Source organism: Herpailurus yagouaroundi, unplaced genomic scaffold (genome assembly GCF_014898765.1).
Source record: "Herpailurus yagouaroundi ecotype Mexico unplaced genomic scaffold, PumYag 221, whole genome shotgun sequence".
Lineage (NCBI taxonomy): Eukaryota > Metazoa > Chordata > Mammalia > Carnivora > Felidae > Herpailurus > Herpailurus yagouaroundi.
The window spans coordinates 7,238,033-7,256,337 of NW_024412452.1; the positions used below are offsets into that span (position 1 = coordinate 7,238,033).

The 18,305-nt window shown below is 35.7% G+C and overlaps 1 protein-coding gene and 1 pseudogene across 4 annotated transcripts in view; one reads left to right on the top strand and one right to left on the bottom strand.

Annotated features, from left to right (window-relative positions):
- The window catches only part of LRRTM4 (leucine rich repeat transmembrane neuronal 4), a 729,234-nt gene that overhangs the window by 261,754 nt on the left and 449,175 nt on the right, over positions 1-18,305 (top strand). The window lies entirely within an intron of this gene.
- LOC121019196 (60S acidic ribosomal protein P0-like) lies at positions 4,153-5,288 on the bottom strand (annotated as a pseudogene).

Sequence of the window (18,305 nt, forward strand, 5' to 3'; positions counted from 1 at the left end):
GTCTTTCCTCTTCTATTTTTTACATGAGCTTGTTTAAAATTAGTTCTTGTTATTTTTGTTAGTTCTTCTTAAAACATGTAGTATGCTTTTCCAATGAAACTATTTGAGCTTGAGATTTCTTTTTCAGAAGAATTTAATTTCTTTTTTTAATTTTTTTAAATGTTTATTTTTTGAGAGAGAGAGAGAGAGAGAGAGAGAGAGAGCACAAGAGGGGGAGAGGCAGAGAGAGAGGGAGAATCTGTAGCAGGCTCCAGGCTCTGAGCTATCAGCACAGAGCCTAACGTGGGGGCTCAAACCCACAAACTGTGAGATCATGACCTGAACCAAAGTTGGACGCTTAACCAACGGAGCCACTCAGGTGCCCCTTTAATTTCTTAATATAAGCAGCTCCATAACTATTATCTATTTCATATTGGCTGGATAGTGCTAATTTGTGCTTTCAATAATTGGTCCATTTCATCTATGTTGTCAGATTAATTTGTGTAGAGTTATTTTTTATTTGTTCCCTAATTATCCCTTTTGATGCCAGTAATGACTCTAGAGATATCTCTTATTTCATTCATGACATTGGTATCTTCCCTCCTTTTTTCTAATCTGTTACACCAGAGATTCATCATTTTTAGTGATCTTTTCCAAGAACCAAATTTCGTTATATTGATTTTCTTCGTTGTTTCTCGGTTTTCTCACAGAATTAATTTCTGCTAGTTTTGTTTGTTTATTATTTTCTTTCTTCTGCATACTTTGAGCTTATTTTTGTTCCTCTTTTTCTAGTTTCTTGATATGAAAGTTTAGATTATTGATTTGAGATTTTTAATTTTTGCTAATATAGGCCTTTAGTGATAAGCATGTCCCTTCACCACTACTTTAGCTGCATCCCACATATATTGATAGGTTAATTTTATTTTCATTCTGTTGAATGTATCCTTTTCCATTTCCTTTAATATTTTCTTTTTGACTTCTAGATCACTTAGAAATATAGTGTTTAGTTTCCACGTATTTGTAGGTTGTCCTATTATTCCTCTATTACTGACTTTCTACTCTGATGCTATTGTGGTGAGAGAATACACTGCATGTGATTTAAATTCTTTTTAATATTTTGAGTTTGTTTCATGATTAAGATATGGCCTATTTTGATAAATGTTCTGTGGACATAATATGTAATCTATTCTTATTATATGGTATAGCCTATAAATGTCTATCAGATCCTGTTGGTTAAAGACAATGTTCAGTTCTTTTATATTTGGCTAATTTATGTCTAGTTGTCTATCCACTTGAGAGATGGGGGTGGGAAACTTAACTATAATTGTGTGTTGATCTATTTCTTCTTCAGTCTAGCAGTTTCACTTCACATATTTTGCAGCTCTGTTGTTTAATGCATGCACATTTAGTATCGTGGATTGGCCCTTTTATCACTCTGCAGTGACCCACTCTGTTCCTTGTAATTTTCTTTGCTGGGAAGTCTACTTAGTCTGATATATCAATACAGCCACTCCTGTTTTCCTTTGGTTATTTGCATATTCTTTCTAAATACTTTAACTTCCAAACTCTATCATTCTACAGATATTCCCCACTTTTTTGAAAGTTTGCATTATGCCACTTCACATTTATGAAAGATCTACATTAGTACCTCTTTCCATTAATCTAAAATAATCCGGAAAGGATTTTTACTTTTATGAAAAAAGGCAAAAAGAGCACTTAGTGTTTCTTTTGCAGTAAGTCATTAGAGAGGCAGCACCAACCAGTCGCGGCCAGAGTGGCACCACCTAGCTCCTTCCCCAGGAACTATGCTCAGCATCTCAGAATCAAGCCTCCCTAGAATTTGAATTGTATCTGTGAGCATCTGTGCCTTATCTGGATTTGTTTTGTGCATCCATCAGCAAGATATGTCCTAAGGTATCAGAAAAGCCTAAGAGAGGTTATTTTGACGTCTGGGAATGCTGGAAATTTTTTTCCATGTAAATTAATGATAACTGCTTCTTTACTTGATACTATTTCATACCATATGAAAGGTTTCCTAAGAACGCTCTGCTTACAGATAGTTGAGGGAAACCTGTATTTTAAGTGAGGTTCTTATAGATAGCATACAGTTGTATCATATTTTTAAATCTACTTTCAATCTTTATCTTTTAATTATTCTAATTAGACTATTTACATATAATGTAATTATTGATATATTTAGGCTTATGACTGTCATTTTATTTTTTGTTCTTTGTTTTGTTTTTCATTTCTGTGTTTTCTTTTTCTTCTCTTGCTGTAGGTTACATAAACTTTGTTTACAATTCCATTTTAACTTATCTGTGATGTCTGTACGTGTATCCCTTTGTATAGAATTTTTAATTATTTGCTTTAGGTTTTATATTGTATCCACATAACTTATAACAGTCTACCGGTGTCATCTTTTGACCAGTTTGAGGAGTGTGCAAAAACTTTTCTCTCCTTACATTATTCTACCTTAACTCAATTTATAACATAATTATCTTAAATAATTCCTGTTGAGAGCTAAAATAGACCATTTTATAATTTTTGCTTTAATCGTCAGATATAATTTAGAAAACTTAATAGGAAATGAGAAGTCTGTTGTATTTACCTATAATTTTACTTTCTGTTGTTTTTTTCTTTCTTTTTGTTGTTTCAGAATTTGTTCTTTTGTCATTTCTTTTTTGTTTAGATTACTTCTTTAAGCATTCTTTTAGGGCAAATCATCTGGCAACAATTCTTATTTGTTTTTTGTTTCTCTTTTGTTTATTTTGCTTTATTTTCAGTCATCTGAGACTGTCTTGATTTCCTTTTTATTTCTGAAGGATATTACTCTTGGATGTATATTCTGGAATGAAGTTCCCTTATTTCAGCCCTTTAAAATCATGCTATCTCCTTTTGGCCTCCACAAATTCTTATCAGGAATTCACTTGCATTGGAAAACTTTGCCCATATAGGTAATGTGTTGTTTCTCTCTGTCTGCTTTCAAAATTTTTCTTTTCTTTTCATTTTCAGAAGTTTACTACATGTCTGGGCATGAATTTCTTTGGGACTACCATGTTTGGGATTGGCTCCGTTTCTTAAATTCCTAAATGTATGTCTTTTGCTAATTTGGGGAAGTTTTCAACTTTTATTTCTTTGAATATGTTTTCCAACTCTTCTTTTTTCTCCTTTTCCTGGAACTCTGATAACATTCATGTTAGATCTCTTGTAATCGTCTCACAGATCTCCGGGTCCCTCCTTTTGCATTATTCTTCCAGATTATATTCTTTCTGTTCAAAATGCGTAATTTTTGTTGTTCTCCCTTCAGGATTCTTCTTTACATTTTCCATTTCTTTGCTTAGGATTTCTTTTAAAAAATATACCAAATGTGTTCATAATCATGGAAGTACTTTTATGACGACTGATTTAAAATCCTTGTTAGATATTCTAACAGTTGTATCACCTAAGTGTTGGCATCTGTTGATTGCCTTTTCTTATTCAAATTGAGATCTTCCTGGCTCTTTGTTAATCAAGAGATATTTTAATTAAGTCCTAGATATTTTGGGAACTATGTATGAGACTTTTGACCTCATTAAAATCTTGTTTTAGCTAGCCTTCTTTGCTACTAATGTGGCAGGGGAAGGTAAAGTGCTGCTCATTTCTGCCAGGTTACAGTGAAAGTCCAGATTCCCCACTTCTCTGGCTCTAGAGGAGGTAACTTCTCTTTACTACTGAGTAGTGATAAAGTGACTATCTAGTAGGCCCACTCTGATACCACCTCAGTCAAGAGTAAGGAGGGGTACCCTGTTACCCTCTGTCAAGGATAGAAGTGCAGGATTCCCACATGGTCTCCACTGATGCCAAAGTAGAAAAAGACACACCAGTTATCACTCATTCTGCAAGGATAAGAGTCCTAGCTCACCACTCAGATTGCTTTGAGCCATCCTAATTGACAGAAGGGTTGGGTAAAAAAACATGTTTTTTGATGTTTATTTTATTTTTGGGAAAGAGAGAGTCAAAGCTCCAGTGGGGGAGGGGCAGAGAGAGAGGAAGACATAGAATCTGAAGCAGGCTCCAGGTTCTGAGCTGTCAGCACAAAGCCTGATGTAGAGCTTGAACTCATGAACTGCAAGATCATGACCTGAGCCGAAGCCAAATGCTTAATCAACTGTGCCACCCATTCATTTTTTTAATGAGAAGTAAGCTTTTATTTTCTTGTTTCACAAATAAGTTTGGCTAAATTGGTTGCTTTATGATGATTAGTGAAAGAGACCAAATTCCATATCCTTTTCTGATTTCTTCAACCTTGGCTGGGCTGTGGCAGCAGCAGGTGCAGCAGTGGTGTTAGTGGCCATGGGGTGGCAGCCACAAATACAGATGACAGCCAAGAAGGCCTTGACCTTTTCAGCAATTGGGAAGGTGTAATCAGTATCCACAGACAAAGCCAGGATCCACTTGTATCCATTGATGGTAGAATGGGGCACTGATGCAACAGTCAGATACCCTATCCGGAGACATATACTGGCAACACTGTGGACACCTTCCAGGAAGCAAGAATGCAGAGTTTCTTCTGTGATGTCAAGCATTTCAGGGTTGTAGAGACTATCATTGTCAAACATGTGCTGGATGACTATCTAAAAAGAGAAGGAGGAGATGTTCAGCATGTTGAGCAGTATGGCTTTGCTGGCTCCCACTTTGTCTCCGTCTTAAATAGCTGCACATCATCAGGATTTCAGTGGTGCCCCTGGAGATTTTAGTGGTGATGCCTAAAGCCTGGAAGAAGGAGGTCTTCTTGGGCCCCAGAACAGTGTTTCTGGACTGGCACAGTGAGTTCACATAAGATTATGGCACCAGCACAACCATAGCTGGTACCTTACAAGCCAGCATCATGTCCCTGATCTCAGTGAGGTCTTCCTTGGAGAACACAAAAGCCACATTCCCCCAAAGGTGAGGCGATAGTTTTTCCAGAGCAGGGTTGTTCTCCAGATGCCTTCAGATAGCCTGTGTATCAGTATTCTTGCCCATCAGCACCACAGCCTTCCTACAGAGGGACATGGGGATCTGCTGCATCTGCTTGGAACCCACATTTCCTGCTCCCACAGTGAAGCATTTTGGATATTCATCCAAAAGTTGGATGATTGTAAGGAAGTAGTTGGACTTCCAGGTCACCCCATCTTCCCTGGGCCCCATTGCAGCTTATCAGGAATTGCCTCACAAGGTTTAAAGATGATGTCACTCATAAGGAGGCCTGGAGAGAGGAAGGGCCAATTTTTACAACCAGTGGAGAGTGGAAGTCTAGGTTACACCATAGGCATTTGCTGGTGTGAATGGAGGTGGAGACAGAAGTTTTTCTGTGATGTTTGGATAGAGTAAAGTAGCTGTTTGCTAAACTTTTCTAAAGTTTTTTTTTTGTTTGTTTGGTTTTTTTTTTGTTTTTTGTTTTTTTTAATCTTGTTAGACTGCCTCTTGTCCTTTAACTAAACAGGAGGCTTTTGTTAGGGCTTTTATTGTCTGGGCCCATTGGTGTTTACAAGTTACTGGCTTTTATAACACCAAATCTGCAATTTATAAAGAAAAAAGAAAACCCACAGGCTTGGTATTGTGTTATTTCCTGGATGCCAAAGTCCCTTGCCAGTCTGCCCTTTTCTCTACAGTGTTTTGTCACTATAATTAGCCGAAAGAGTAGAGGATTACTTCTTCAATTTTTAGGAAAGAGAACTCTTTGCTTATTTGTTTTAATTTTGCTACCAGTGTTTTAAGTGATTAATTTCTAAGTTGTCTAGATTACATCTCTAAGACTTTGGGTTGGCTCAGTCAGTTAAGCATCTGGTTCGCTAAACTCTTGGTTTCAGCTCAGGTCATGATACCACGGTTTTGTAAGTCCGAGCCCCACATCGTTCTCTGCACTGGCAGCACGGATTCTGTCTTTCCTTCTCTCTCTGCCCCTCCCCTACTCATGCTGTCTCTGTTTCTTTCAGAATAAATAAATAAGCAAAAATATTTATAAATTCTCAGATTTCTGACAATGTACTTTTGGTGCCACAACTTACATATTACATAAGGATAAATATGTGTGTGTGTGTGTGTGTGTGTGTGTGTGTGTGTGTGTCTGTTTCTCTCTCTAAAAATACTCAGAAATTTTGTTTGTTTTCTTTACCCTTGACATTTACGACTTCTACAGGGATAATCACAAAGTTGAGGTGCTCTCTTTATTTATGTTACATGATAGATTTTAAGCCATCTTGATCTCCAGTTTCAAGTGTTTCTTCACCCCAGAAAAATTCATTTTATTACTTCTTGATCATTGATTTTCATCTTGTTCTTGACTGCACTCTAGACTGCAAATTGTATTTTAGCGTAATTTCCATGTTCCTTCCTCACTCTCATTATTTATGTTCTTTTTTTTTCTTTTGCTTAAGTATTTTGTGAAAGATTTCTTAAAATTGACATCTAATTTACTCATGGGGGTTTCTACAATATCCAATATTGTGTACATTCCTCCATTACAGTTTTTTACATCAGTTATCATGTTTTTCATCCAAGGTAAAGCATTTGTTTCTGTGAACAGCTGGCATATGAATTCCTCTTAGAGAGAAAACTCTATTGAAAAAGATTTTGCCTGTGTGTGAGAAGCTAAGGGAATGCTCAGGAAACAAAGATGATTGCTGAGTTGTAATTTGCTAGAGGAGAGGTGGAGCGAATCAAGGAGATTCTGGATAGATCTGAGGAACTCACGATGACCTTTTGGTGCGGCTCCAGCATACTTTCAGCATATGGAAGTTTGGTTAATCATTTTGATTAATTTTTTTGTTTGTTTGAAAATGAAAGCACTAAGTATCATGTTTTATGTCAGGGCCAATGTGTTTAGACCAGTAAATAAGTAAATAATGTAACAGAGAAAACAAGGAGAACATTGTCTCCTTAGCATTGGCATAGATACTTTCGAAACTCTTGGACTCCCAAGAACTATGGAATGGTGGGGAGGAGAGTACAATCAGGCACAGAAGAAATTCCTGGCAATCTTTCAAAGACTTAAAATCCAGAGATGGAACAATACAAAGGAAGACCAAATGCAAATAGGGAGAAGATGATCCTGTGCAAGTCAAAGAGAAAGGCCCGAAGAGAGACAACTTTGCCAACACCTGATCTTGACTTCTAGTTATCGAGAATTGTGAGAAAACAAATTTCTGTTTAAGCCACTTCTTAGCCCCCACATCCCCTCCAAAATAAGGTAATGAGGGTGTTCCCATCTAAGATGCGGTAATGATTTTTTGTTTTTCTCTTGTTCTCAATTATTTCTCCTCCTTAGAGTTGCCCATTTACTTTCAGCTTCAGTGACATTTTTGTTCCTTGTTAACTCACTGTGCTTATGCTTCATTGAAATTGCAGAAGGGTTGGGGCACCTGGGTGGCTCAGTCAGTTAAGCATCCGACTTCAGCTCAGGTCATGATCTCGCAGTTTGTGAGTTTGAGCCCTGCGTTAGGCTCTGTGCTGACAACTCAGGGCCTGGAGCCTGCTTCAAATTCTGTGTCTCCCTCTCCCTCTGCCCCTCCCCTGCTCACGCTCTTACTCTCTCTGTCTTTCAATAATAAATAAATGTTAATAATAATACTAATAAAGAAATTGCAGAAGGGTCATTTCAGAGAGTGGGTTTGTTTTGGTTTGAATCAGGTACACCCAAAGGGAGTAGGAGGCAGAATATTTATATTCACTCTAATATTCTTTTCCAGTTCAGAAGCCCTCAAATCTGAAGACTGAAGGAGATAGCTAGATAACCATGGAGTCATAGCAGCAAGCATGGAACACTTGGTTGATTACAGCATTGCTCCTGTTCTCTCAGAGGCTCATTTAACCTTACTTATTAGAAAAACAAACAAGAAACCAAACCTTTTGCCTAGGAAGTCCAGCTGCCCTAAGTATAAGCAAGGAGCAGTAGATGCCAGCACAGGTTCCCCACTCTCTGTCATCTCAGGCATCTGTGACCTTTTCCAAGGTCATAGTTGAATCAAGATTTATACCTCCCATCAGTCCCAGCAACCTCTCATCTCTGATGCCAGCCTTGTTTTAAATTAATTTAATTATGCCTCCAGACCCCCATTCTACAAGGCTGGTGGAAAATTTAATCTCAGAAATTCTCATACTCTGACAACTACCAGGCACCCAAATATGACCTAAGAGAGACAAACTCTTCCCAGGTTTTTAGTGCTATGACATTGAGGAATTTGCCAACAAGATACCATGTACCCATACAGCCATTAGCAGTGAAAGAGTACAGTGGATGAGTGCAGACAATGGAGCCAAATAGTTCTGAGTAAAATATTATCTCTCCTATTAGTTGTGTGGTATTGTATATTATCTAACTTCTCCATGTCTCTGTTTTTCATCTGTAAAATGTAAATTCCAAGATGTGACCTCAGAAGATTTTTATGAGGATTAAATACATAAATAGGGGTGAAGTTCTCCAAACAGTCCCTCACACACAGCAAGCTCTAGACCTGTGTTGGATATTGTGTTCCCCTGAGTCCTTGCCTTCTATTTGGAGTGCTATGGTTTCCCAAAGGACACAGATTACTCAGCCCCCTTCTCAATCTCAGTCCTGCCCATGTATGTTTAGTTGCTTCTTCATTCTCCCTTTCCCATCATTTCCCTCAAAATCCTAGGAATCCTCTTTGCTAAGCTTAAAATTGCAAAAAAAGAGAAGAAGCATTTTTAGCTTTTTTTCTGCTCATCCAAATCTGTGGCAAAAAACAAAAAACAAAAATTACAGCTACTTTCTGGAAACAGAGGGAGAAAGGTAACCCCGTAGTCAACATATAATATTATCCTGCCAGGTATGAGCTAAGCCTTTGATCATTTATTGGAATGTTGGAGAGAACTAGAATTTAAATCTATGTGCTTAAGCCTTTTTCATTGTGAGAAAATTTCAGGTTTTTTAAAATCTAATTTCTGCTAGCTAGAATCCTATAGAATTTATAATTTCTTCAAAATTATGGATAAATTGTTTTTACTATGTGTACAATGAGATAATAGTAATAAAATTATAGTAATACAGAATAGAAAGGGGGCATATTCCTTTGCTACCTTATGGAAATAGACAAAGCATATAATCTACTTATAGAAAACTAAACAAAGCATACATCAAGCTTTTTACTTTGGATTTACTCATTCACTATTAAATGTGTCTATAATTTCATATTACTTGTCATTTTCTCTTAATAGCACTTATATTACTATAGTTATATAAAGTTTGACATTCTGGCTTACTTCATGGATTTCAGGCTGAAATGGTACTTAGAATTGATTTTCTAGGAAATATGGTTTGGTGACATAGAAACTGATCATTTTTATTCCAGTAGATAAGATTCTATAATAATTATCTTTATTAGGTATCAATATTTTCTCTCTATGCTTTACAAGTATATAAATCTGATTTTCTATCCATATTCTCTCTTGTAGTTAATCCATATAAATACATATATATACATATGCACACTTTTTTTGTTCATGATTTTATTTTGCAAATGATTACATACATGTATATTTTATATATTCATAAAAATAATTAGGAATGAATAAGTCATGGGAATAAAAGGCATACCATAGGGAATATGGACAATGACATTATAATAGCATTGTATGGTGACAAATGGTAGATACACTTATGGTGAGCAGATCATAATTATACTGAAGTTGATTCACAACTATTACCACTATAACATTGTGTGTCAACTATACTCAAATAAAAACATTTTTTAACATATATATATATATATACATATATATATATATACACACACATACACAATTTTAAGGATTATTTATTTTTGGGACAGAGAGAGACAGAGCATGAATGGGGGAGGGGCAGAGAGAGAGGGAGACACAGAATCAGAAACAGGCTCCAGGCTCTGAGCCATCAGCCCAGAGCCCGACGCAGGGCTCGAACTCACGGACCGTGAGATCGTGACCTGGCTGAAGTCGGACGCTTAACCGACTGCGCCACCCAGGCGCCCCTGTGGGCAGCATTCTTAATTGCAGATGTAAACCTAATAATTTTTCTTTAAAATTGCCCATGAACATATTTTTGGAAGAATGCCTCATTCTGACATTTTTGTGTTGCTCAAAATTTTCTCTCTAACCTCTTCACCATCACAAAATGTTGGCAGGGTAACAAGAGCCTGGGAGATGATATGAGCACGTAAGTTATGAAAAATCAGAACCCACTTAGATTTATAGGTGGTCCATAACTTTCAGGAACAGTATCTTCAAAACACCCATGAATTCTGCAAAGTAATTCTATTCTGAGTGTTATATATGAAGAATAAATAGACCTATTATTCTTAAAATACCTGTTCTAAAGATACCATTGCTAGCGCCTAGAAAACAGAAGGGTTTTCCAGGTCTCTAAACAAAAAGAAAAAGGAAGTGCTTTAACAAGTCATATAGTAGTGTGATTTTGTGATCTTTCAACTCATCTACATCAAATTTTAGTGAATAAAAGTTGTAGCTACTCAATTGTGTACATTGCATGTTTCCCACTCCTTGCTAAGTTATATTTTATTTTAATTTCATATACCATTAATAATTAATTTAAAACTATTAATTTGAAATGAATTATCAAGTAATTATATTATTAAAAACAATGCATGACGTGCTTCTGCACTTCTGGTAACCAAAATGTTATGTGCACACCAATTAATGTCATTTTTAAAAATCTCCTATTAGAAGGATAAGTTTATTTGGAAAATGAAATAAAAATTGCATTGATTAACGTGGTGAAAATGTAATTTTAAAAATAATTTTGGCTTAGTACTATTTCATCGTGTATACACACACACACACACACACACACACAGATACACACACACATATATGGTGTGTGTGTACACACCATATCTTTTTTAAGATCTCCACATCTTTTTTTATCCATTCATCAGTCAATGGACATTTGGGCTCTTTCCATAACTGGCTATTGTTGATAGTGCTGCTATAAACTTCGGGGTGCATGTATCCCCTTGAACAAGTAATTTTGTATTCTTTAGGCAAATACCTAGTAGTGCAATTGATGAATTATACGGTAGCTCTGTTTTTAACTTTTTGAGTAAACTTCATACTCTTTTTCAGAGTGACTGCCCACATTTACATTCCTACCAACAGTGTAAGAGGGTTCCCCTTTCTTCACTTCCTTGCCAACAAACCTGTTGTTTCCTGTGTTGTTAATCTGACATGTGTAGGATAATATCTCATTGTAGTTTTGATTTGTATTGCCCTGACGATAAGTGATGTCGAGCGTATTTTCCTATGTCTGTTTGCCATCTCTGTGTCTTCTTTGGAAAAATGTCTATTTATGTCTTCTGCCCATTTTTAACTGTATTGTTAGTTTTTTTTGAATATTATTCAGCTCTCAAAAAGAATGAAATCTTGCCATTTACAAGGATGTAGATTGAGCTAGAGAGTATTATGCTAAGCATAATAACTCAGAAAAAGACAAATGCCATATGATTTCACTCATACAAGGAATTTAAAAAACAAAATATATGACTATGGGAAGGGGGGAAAAAGAGAGAGGGAAGCCAACCACAAGAGACTTTACTATAGAGAACAAACTGAAGTTGATGGTAGAAAGTTGTTGGGAGATAGTCTACATGGATGATGGGTATTAAGGAGGGCACATGTTTTGATGAGCACTGAGTATTACATGTAAGTGATGAACCACTAAATTCTACACCTGAATCCAGTTTTAGCGTATATGTTAACTAATTAGAATTTATATTAAAACTTGAAGAAAAGGGGCATCTGGGTGGCTCAGTTAGTTAAGCATTGACTCTTGGTTTTGGTGCAGGTCATGATCTAATGGTTTCATGAATTCAAGCCCACATCGGGCTCTATGCTGTCAGCACAGACCTTGCTTGAGATTCTCTCTCTCTCCCTGTCTCTCTGCCCCTCCCCCATTCACATTGTCTCTGTCTCTCTCAAAATAAATAAATAAACTTAAAATTGTTTAAATGAAAAAATTATTTGGTATATGTTTTATTCTTACATTTTAACTATAATATTGGCTTCTTATTTATTTCTTTATCAATCTAAACTCAAATAATATTAATGACAACTTCATACAGTATACATAAGCATATATAACACTATACTTATATTTCCTTCCTCTTCTCTTTTATATTATTGTTGTCATATATTTTATTTTTACATAGGCAATAAACCTACAATGCAGTGCTATTAATTTTGCTTGAACAGTCAAATATATTTAGAACAATTTAAACTAAGAACAAATACATCTTCTCTTTCTTTTTTGAGACCATTTCTGGAACTCTGTATTTCAGATTTCTCTCTGATATTATGTTCCTTCTGTCTAAGTGCAGATATGCTGGCAATGAATTTTCTTAGCACTGGTTTGTCTAAAAAATACTTAATGTAAAAATTTATTTTTTCTGGGTGTAATATCCTAGTTTGACTTTTTGCTTGCTTGTGGAATTACTTTAATGATGTCAGTTTTTGTCTTCTGGTTTGCATACTTTCTGACTCTAATTCTTGCCTTTGATTTTTAATCAGTATATGATCTATCTTTCTTTCTTACTTCCTTCTTTCCTTCCTTTCTTCCTTTTTTAAATGACTGCCTACAAGATTAACTGTTTATCTTTGATTTTAAGTGGTTTGAATATAATGTGTCTAGCAGTATTTTTTTTTTTTTGTATTTATTCTGCTTGGATCTCTCTGCATACTGTTTACCCTCTTCCAGCAGTAGATTGCTATTGCTTGGTACTTGGTACTTGCTATGGCTTTGGGGGGAGGAGAGATCTCTATTTTCATGATCGAGATTCAGTGTTAGGCAGATACTCTCTGCCTATGACTTTGAAGTGGTGCTTTTTGGCTACGTGTCCCCCCAGTAGCAGATAAACTCTGTCTTGTTTCTTTGGTATTTTTTTAAGTTTATTTTGAGAGAGAGATAGAAAGTGAGCACAGGAGGAGCAGAGAGAGAGGGAGATAGAATCTCAAGCAGGCTCTGTGATGTCAGTGCCAAGCCTGATGCAGGGTTTGAACTCACAAACCATGAGATTATGACCTTAGCCAAAATCAAGAATTGGACACTTAACTGAGTCACCCAGGTGCCCCTCTTTGGTACTTTTGAGGGAGGAGAATGTCCTGCTTTTCTCCAAAGTTAGGAGACTGCTGATGGTTTTGGTACAATTTCTGGACCCAAAAATGTCCCAGCCCCAGTAGTAGGGTTATTTTTTCTTTTGGTCTGCACTGGGTCACAATGGTACTTACCTGTGGTCTGGGGCAGCGGAATCTCCCCTCTTCCCCGGGCAGCTTAGAACTTTTGTAGAGTAGAGGAGAAGGGTCTCAGTCAAGTCTGTGCCTTTCCTGTCATAGCAGTGGTCTCCTCCTCCATTTTTACCTCACTAAATATGGCTGTCTCCAGTCTCCTATTATGTTCTCAATCTCATTCATGAATGCTGTGAGGAGGTGCACAGAGAAGAGCTCCAGAGTGGGTATGAACTCCTCTGTGTCTACTATTCCCAGTTACTCTATACTCTCGTTGTGGCTCATGGTCAGCCTTCAAAAGTATATTAAAATTGGGAGCTGAATTTTTCTTACCTGCTAATACAGCATTCTGTGCCTTTTCCTCTTCAATAAGTTAGCCAGTGTTTTCAAAGCATTTCCATTGGGTTGTGGTGAGGAGATTCTTGGATTTCTGTATTTCTTGGGTTGTGGCCTTGTGACTTCAGCAATCTAGGTTTACGAAAGTTTTATTTTTTGTAGTCTGATTTTTTGTTGTTGTTGTTGCTGTTATATTGGGAGTTAGATTTTTAAGAAATTTATGTATCTTTGGTAGAAGCAGAACTCCTGAATTAGCACTAAACAACAAGAACAAAAGCTTCCCAGGTATATAAAATATACAACTACAGTTGAGAACCTCAGAAACTGAACACCATGCATGGCCTCTAATGCTGTGGTTTTTGATCCTGAGTACTGATAAGAATCACTAGAGGACACTTTTAAACAATACTGATGCCCCAAGTCCTAGCCTCCAGAGATTCTTGATTAATTGGTCTCATCAAACCTTCAGCCATGGGTATTTATTAAAATCTACCTAGTAGATTCTGATTTACAGGTAAGGTTATGATCGCTGTTCTAAACAGTCTAATGGTACTTTAAGTGTGTAAAGTGACAAATTTCAGCACATGAACCATGATTTTCTTAAATCTATTATAACCACAAATTTAGATCACATCTTTTGTACATTTGTAGAAACATATTCTACCTGAGGCCACATCCAAACTATAGTCGTAGATTAAGTGAAGTCATTATAGTGATTTGGTTTTGTGAGCTCAGAAGAGAAGTGTCTTTTCCAAGGAATTAAATTACCCCCATTGGAGTCCTCTAATATCATGGTTGGGTAGGCCATCACCTGAGGTTCCTCTGAATAGTCTGCATAGAATGTTAGAAATATGGAAACAAGGACATGTATGTTCTTTTTTTAAAGTTTATTTATTGATTTTTGAGAGAGACAGACAGACAGAGTGAGAGTGGGGGAGAAGAGAGAGAGAGGAGAGAGAGGATCCCAAGCAGGCTCTCTGCTGTCAGCGCTGAGGGCTACGCAGGACTCAAACTCACAAACTGTGAGAGATCAGGACCTGAGCTGAAATCAGGAGTCAGACACTTAACCAACTAAGCCACCCAGGCACCCATATGTTCCTTATATGATCTGGTTTTTCATGACCCAGTTCAATAGATGTGGCTATTAGATTGTCAGATACGTCATGTACTTTATAGTTGACACATACTTGCTACTCAGAATATAGTCTTAATTAAAGAAGTCAAATAGTTATCAGGCAAGTTTCAAGAGCTCTTCTCTGGGGTTTTGACTTACAAAAGAACACTTTTAATAAAATATTCTTGATTGTTAAGCAATCAAATTTATTAGTGAACAAAACGTTGAAATTTTGCAAAGTTTAGAAAATTTGAGATATTGAAAGCTTGATAGAATTTGTAATATATACTATTAAAAGACAAAAATATTACATTAAAATATATATAGAAATACCAAAATAATAAGTAAGAATAGGTACAAGAGTGATTCCAAAATACTGCAGGATTTGTATTATAAAGAGAAGAATTAAGAAATGTCAACTCTGAATTTTATAGAGGTAACTTCAGGCTTTTCTGTTATAACTCAGCTGGGAATGGGAAGGCCCCCTGAAGCCCAGTTATAAGTTGCTTCAAAAAGTAGCTAAAAACCAGTCTATCACTTAGGACTATGCCAAGGAAGATTAAAGATTGGGCAGAAAGGAGAGCAAATTGTTAGGTTTTATACTTTTGAAACAATTTTTAGCAAGGGCCAAGCTTCCAAATACTTCCTAAACACTATTTTATTGCTACAAAAGGAGAAAGTTTAAGATACTAATTTGTCATAAGATTTTTGACCCCCAAAAGGTAACCTTCCTGCCTATGATTCACCCTAGAAAACTCACACTCTCAAGAAATGCAATTTCTTTATCTATCTTATACATATTTAATTTTCTAAGAAATGTTTTATAGTTTCACCATACTTTCTAAAGTCAAATAATTGAGTTCATCATATTCATCTGACAGTCACTTCAGAACTTAAAGAAAAATTTTCATTCACCTGCAAACATGAGAAATAATCCAATTTTAAAATGTAAGTGGATTTCATGCCTTGAAGAAACATTTACATTAAGTACATCTTAATTTTTTCTATTAAATTTCCAATTTAGCAGTGGAAAAGACCCTAACATGTAATTATTGAATGTTTCTAACAGTATATTTATGTTGTCTTTTTTTTAATGTTTATTTATTTTTGAAAGAGAAAGAGAGAGAGAGAGAGAGAGAGAGAGCACCAGCAGGGGAGGGGCATAGAGAGGGAGACACAGAATCTGAAGCAAGCTCCAGGCTCTGAGCTGTCCACACAGAGCCTCACACAGGGCTCGAACCCACAAACCACAAGATCATGATTTGAAGTTGGATGCTTAACCAACTGAGTCACCCAGGTGCACCTTATGTTGCCTTTTATAAAACTTTAAGATTATGCCATATATGCCACTGGTAAAATAATAGAGAGAATTCAGAAATTTCCTCTCTTATGTTCAATCCATGCGCATAGAGTAACAGGTCAGATGAAAACAGATAGATAAAATCTTATGGCTGTGGCTACACAATTATAGGCTTAGGTGCCTGGGGAAGGAGGACTCAGTCTTCTTTGTTCTAAAGATGCAAAAGAAAGACATGAGGCTCAAAAGGACAGTCCAGATAAACAGGACAATATTTGGAATCAATCTGTGAAGTCTCTAGAGTTACTCTGTGAGACCATACCTTTCATGACAGACATGGAACAATATGTATTAAGTAGAATTTAGGACTCAAATTCTGTACAGAGGCAGAAACACTAATGTTATGTATGTAATAAATTCTTCCCCTTTAATATAAAATATTAAAAAAAATAAAGTATATGACTTGGGAAAATGTGTTAAGTTTGAGTAAAGACAGAGGTCAGATATGAAGTGCATTGGGCAGTAATATCTAACATCACATTTGTAAGCGGAGTATATTTGATGGGTCTGGCTGCCTGAGTGTTTAGGTTTGTTTTCCTGTTAGTGTTTTGCCACTCAGTATGTGTCCTGCTGGGACATGCATGTTAGATAAAAGAAGTTAACCTGGAAGATCACGAGGATTATTCTGTGGTTAATACATACATAATAACATTGCCTTGCTAAAATTTCTTTGAAAACTGTAAACAAAGGAATAATCTGAAGAAATGCAAAAGGTATATGAAAAGTAAATTTTTGAATTAAGCATTTAAAATGGCAGTTTACTAACCATATATATATATATATATATATATATATATATATATATATATATATTCAGAAAATAGGTTTCCATAGTTGGCAGGGCTGACTTACTAGCTTGCATCATGAAAAAGTCAAAATACCTAACTTTAGAATCATCACTTGGTTGCATAATGCTCTATATTTCCATATAGATTTATTTTAGTGCTTATAGGTTTATTTCAACCCTTATTCAATTGAATATCTTTCTCACTTTTCATATTACACTATCAGCTTGATAAAGACACCTGGCAGGACTTCTGCAACATAGCAGGCTCTCAATAATTATTCACTGAATGAATGAATCACGATGAATTTCTTCCTCTATTCATGATTTGACAAACTTTTCTATAAAGGGCCATATAATAAATATTTTAAGCTTTGTGGGCTATAGAAGTTCTCTTTGTATATCATTCTTTGTAAGTTAAAATATAAAATATAAAAAAAAAAATTCTTAACCTGAGGGTAGTTACAAAAAAGGACATGGCCAAATTTAGCCTTCAGACCATTGTTTGCAGATTCCTAATCTCTATATTAAATGGCTCTGGGGGTGCCTGGGTGGCTCAGTCGCTGAAACGTCTGACTCTTGGTTTTGGCTCAGGTCATGATCTCACAATTCATGGGATCCAGCCCCTAGTTCGGCTCCTCACCGCTAATGTGGAGCCTCCTTGGGATTCTCTCTCTCCCCCATCCCAAAATAATAAATAAACATTAAAAAAAAAAAAAACAAAAAATGAAAAAAATAAACAAATAAATGGATCTTAATTTGATTTCTAAAACTCCTTCTAGTTTCCTGAGTTCCCTTCAGTGGTATATCAGAGCTGGTCACTATCAGCTCAGTAGACGAACTTGGCTAACAGCATATAAAGTCTCTCTGTTTGTTTATGTATATGTGTGTGTGTGTGATAAGCTTGTTTATCAGCATACCACTGTTTAAGTTAAAAAAATAAAACCAGATATTATATTTAAAATTGTCATCAAATTTAAGTATTCAGGTTAAATTTGAAGTTCAGGTAACAAACACAAAATTTAAGTATAAGCATGTCTCGTAATATTTGGGACATTCTTACATAGAAAATAATTTTTTGTTCATCTTAAATTTAAATTTAGTTGAGAACTTTGTGTTTTTTATTTGCTAATTCTGGCAACTCTCTCTGCAACCATTGGAGATCTTTTGTAAAAACTATTAAATGTGGTGGTCATATATGTAATGGAAATATTTTATATACTTTTTAATAATAGCTTTTCATTATTATTAAGTAATAAGGATTTAAAAAAAACAAATATTAAATATTGAAAACAAATCCTGTCATTCTGTGGCTGCATCATTCATGATATACATTTAGGCTATATTATCTTTACTATTATAATAATAATTGAGGACTATTATTAGCTTATTAGCTTAATTAGCTTATTAGCTTAATAGCTAATATTAGGTATTAGCTTATATGGTTTACTAACATTTTCCTCACTTAATACCTGCAAAAT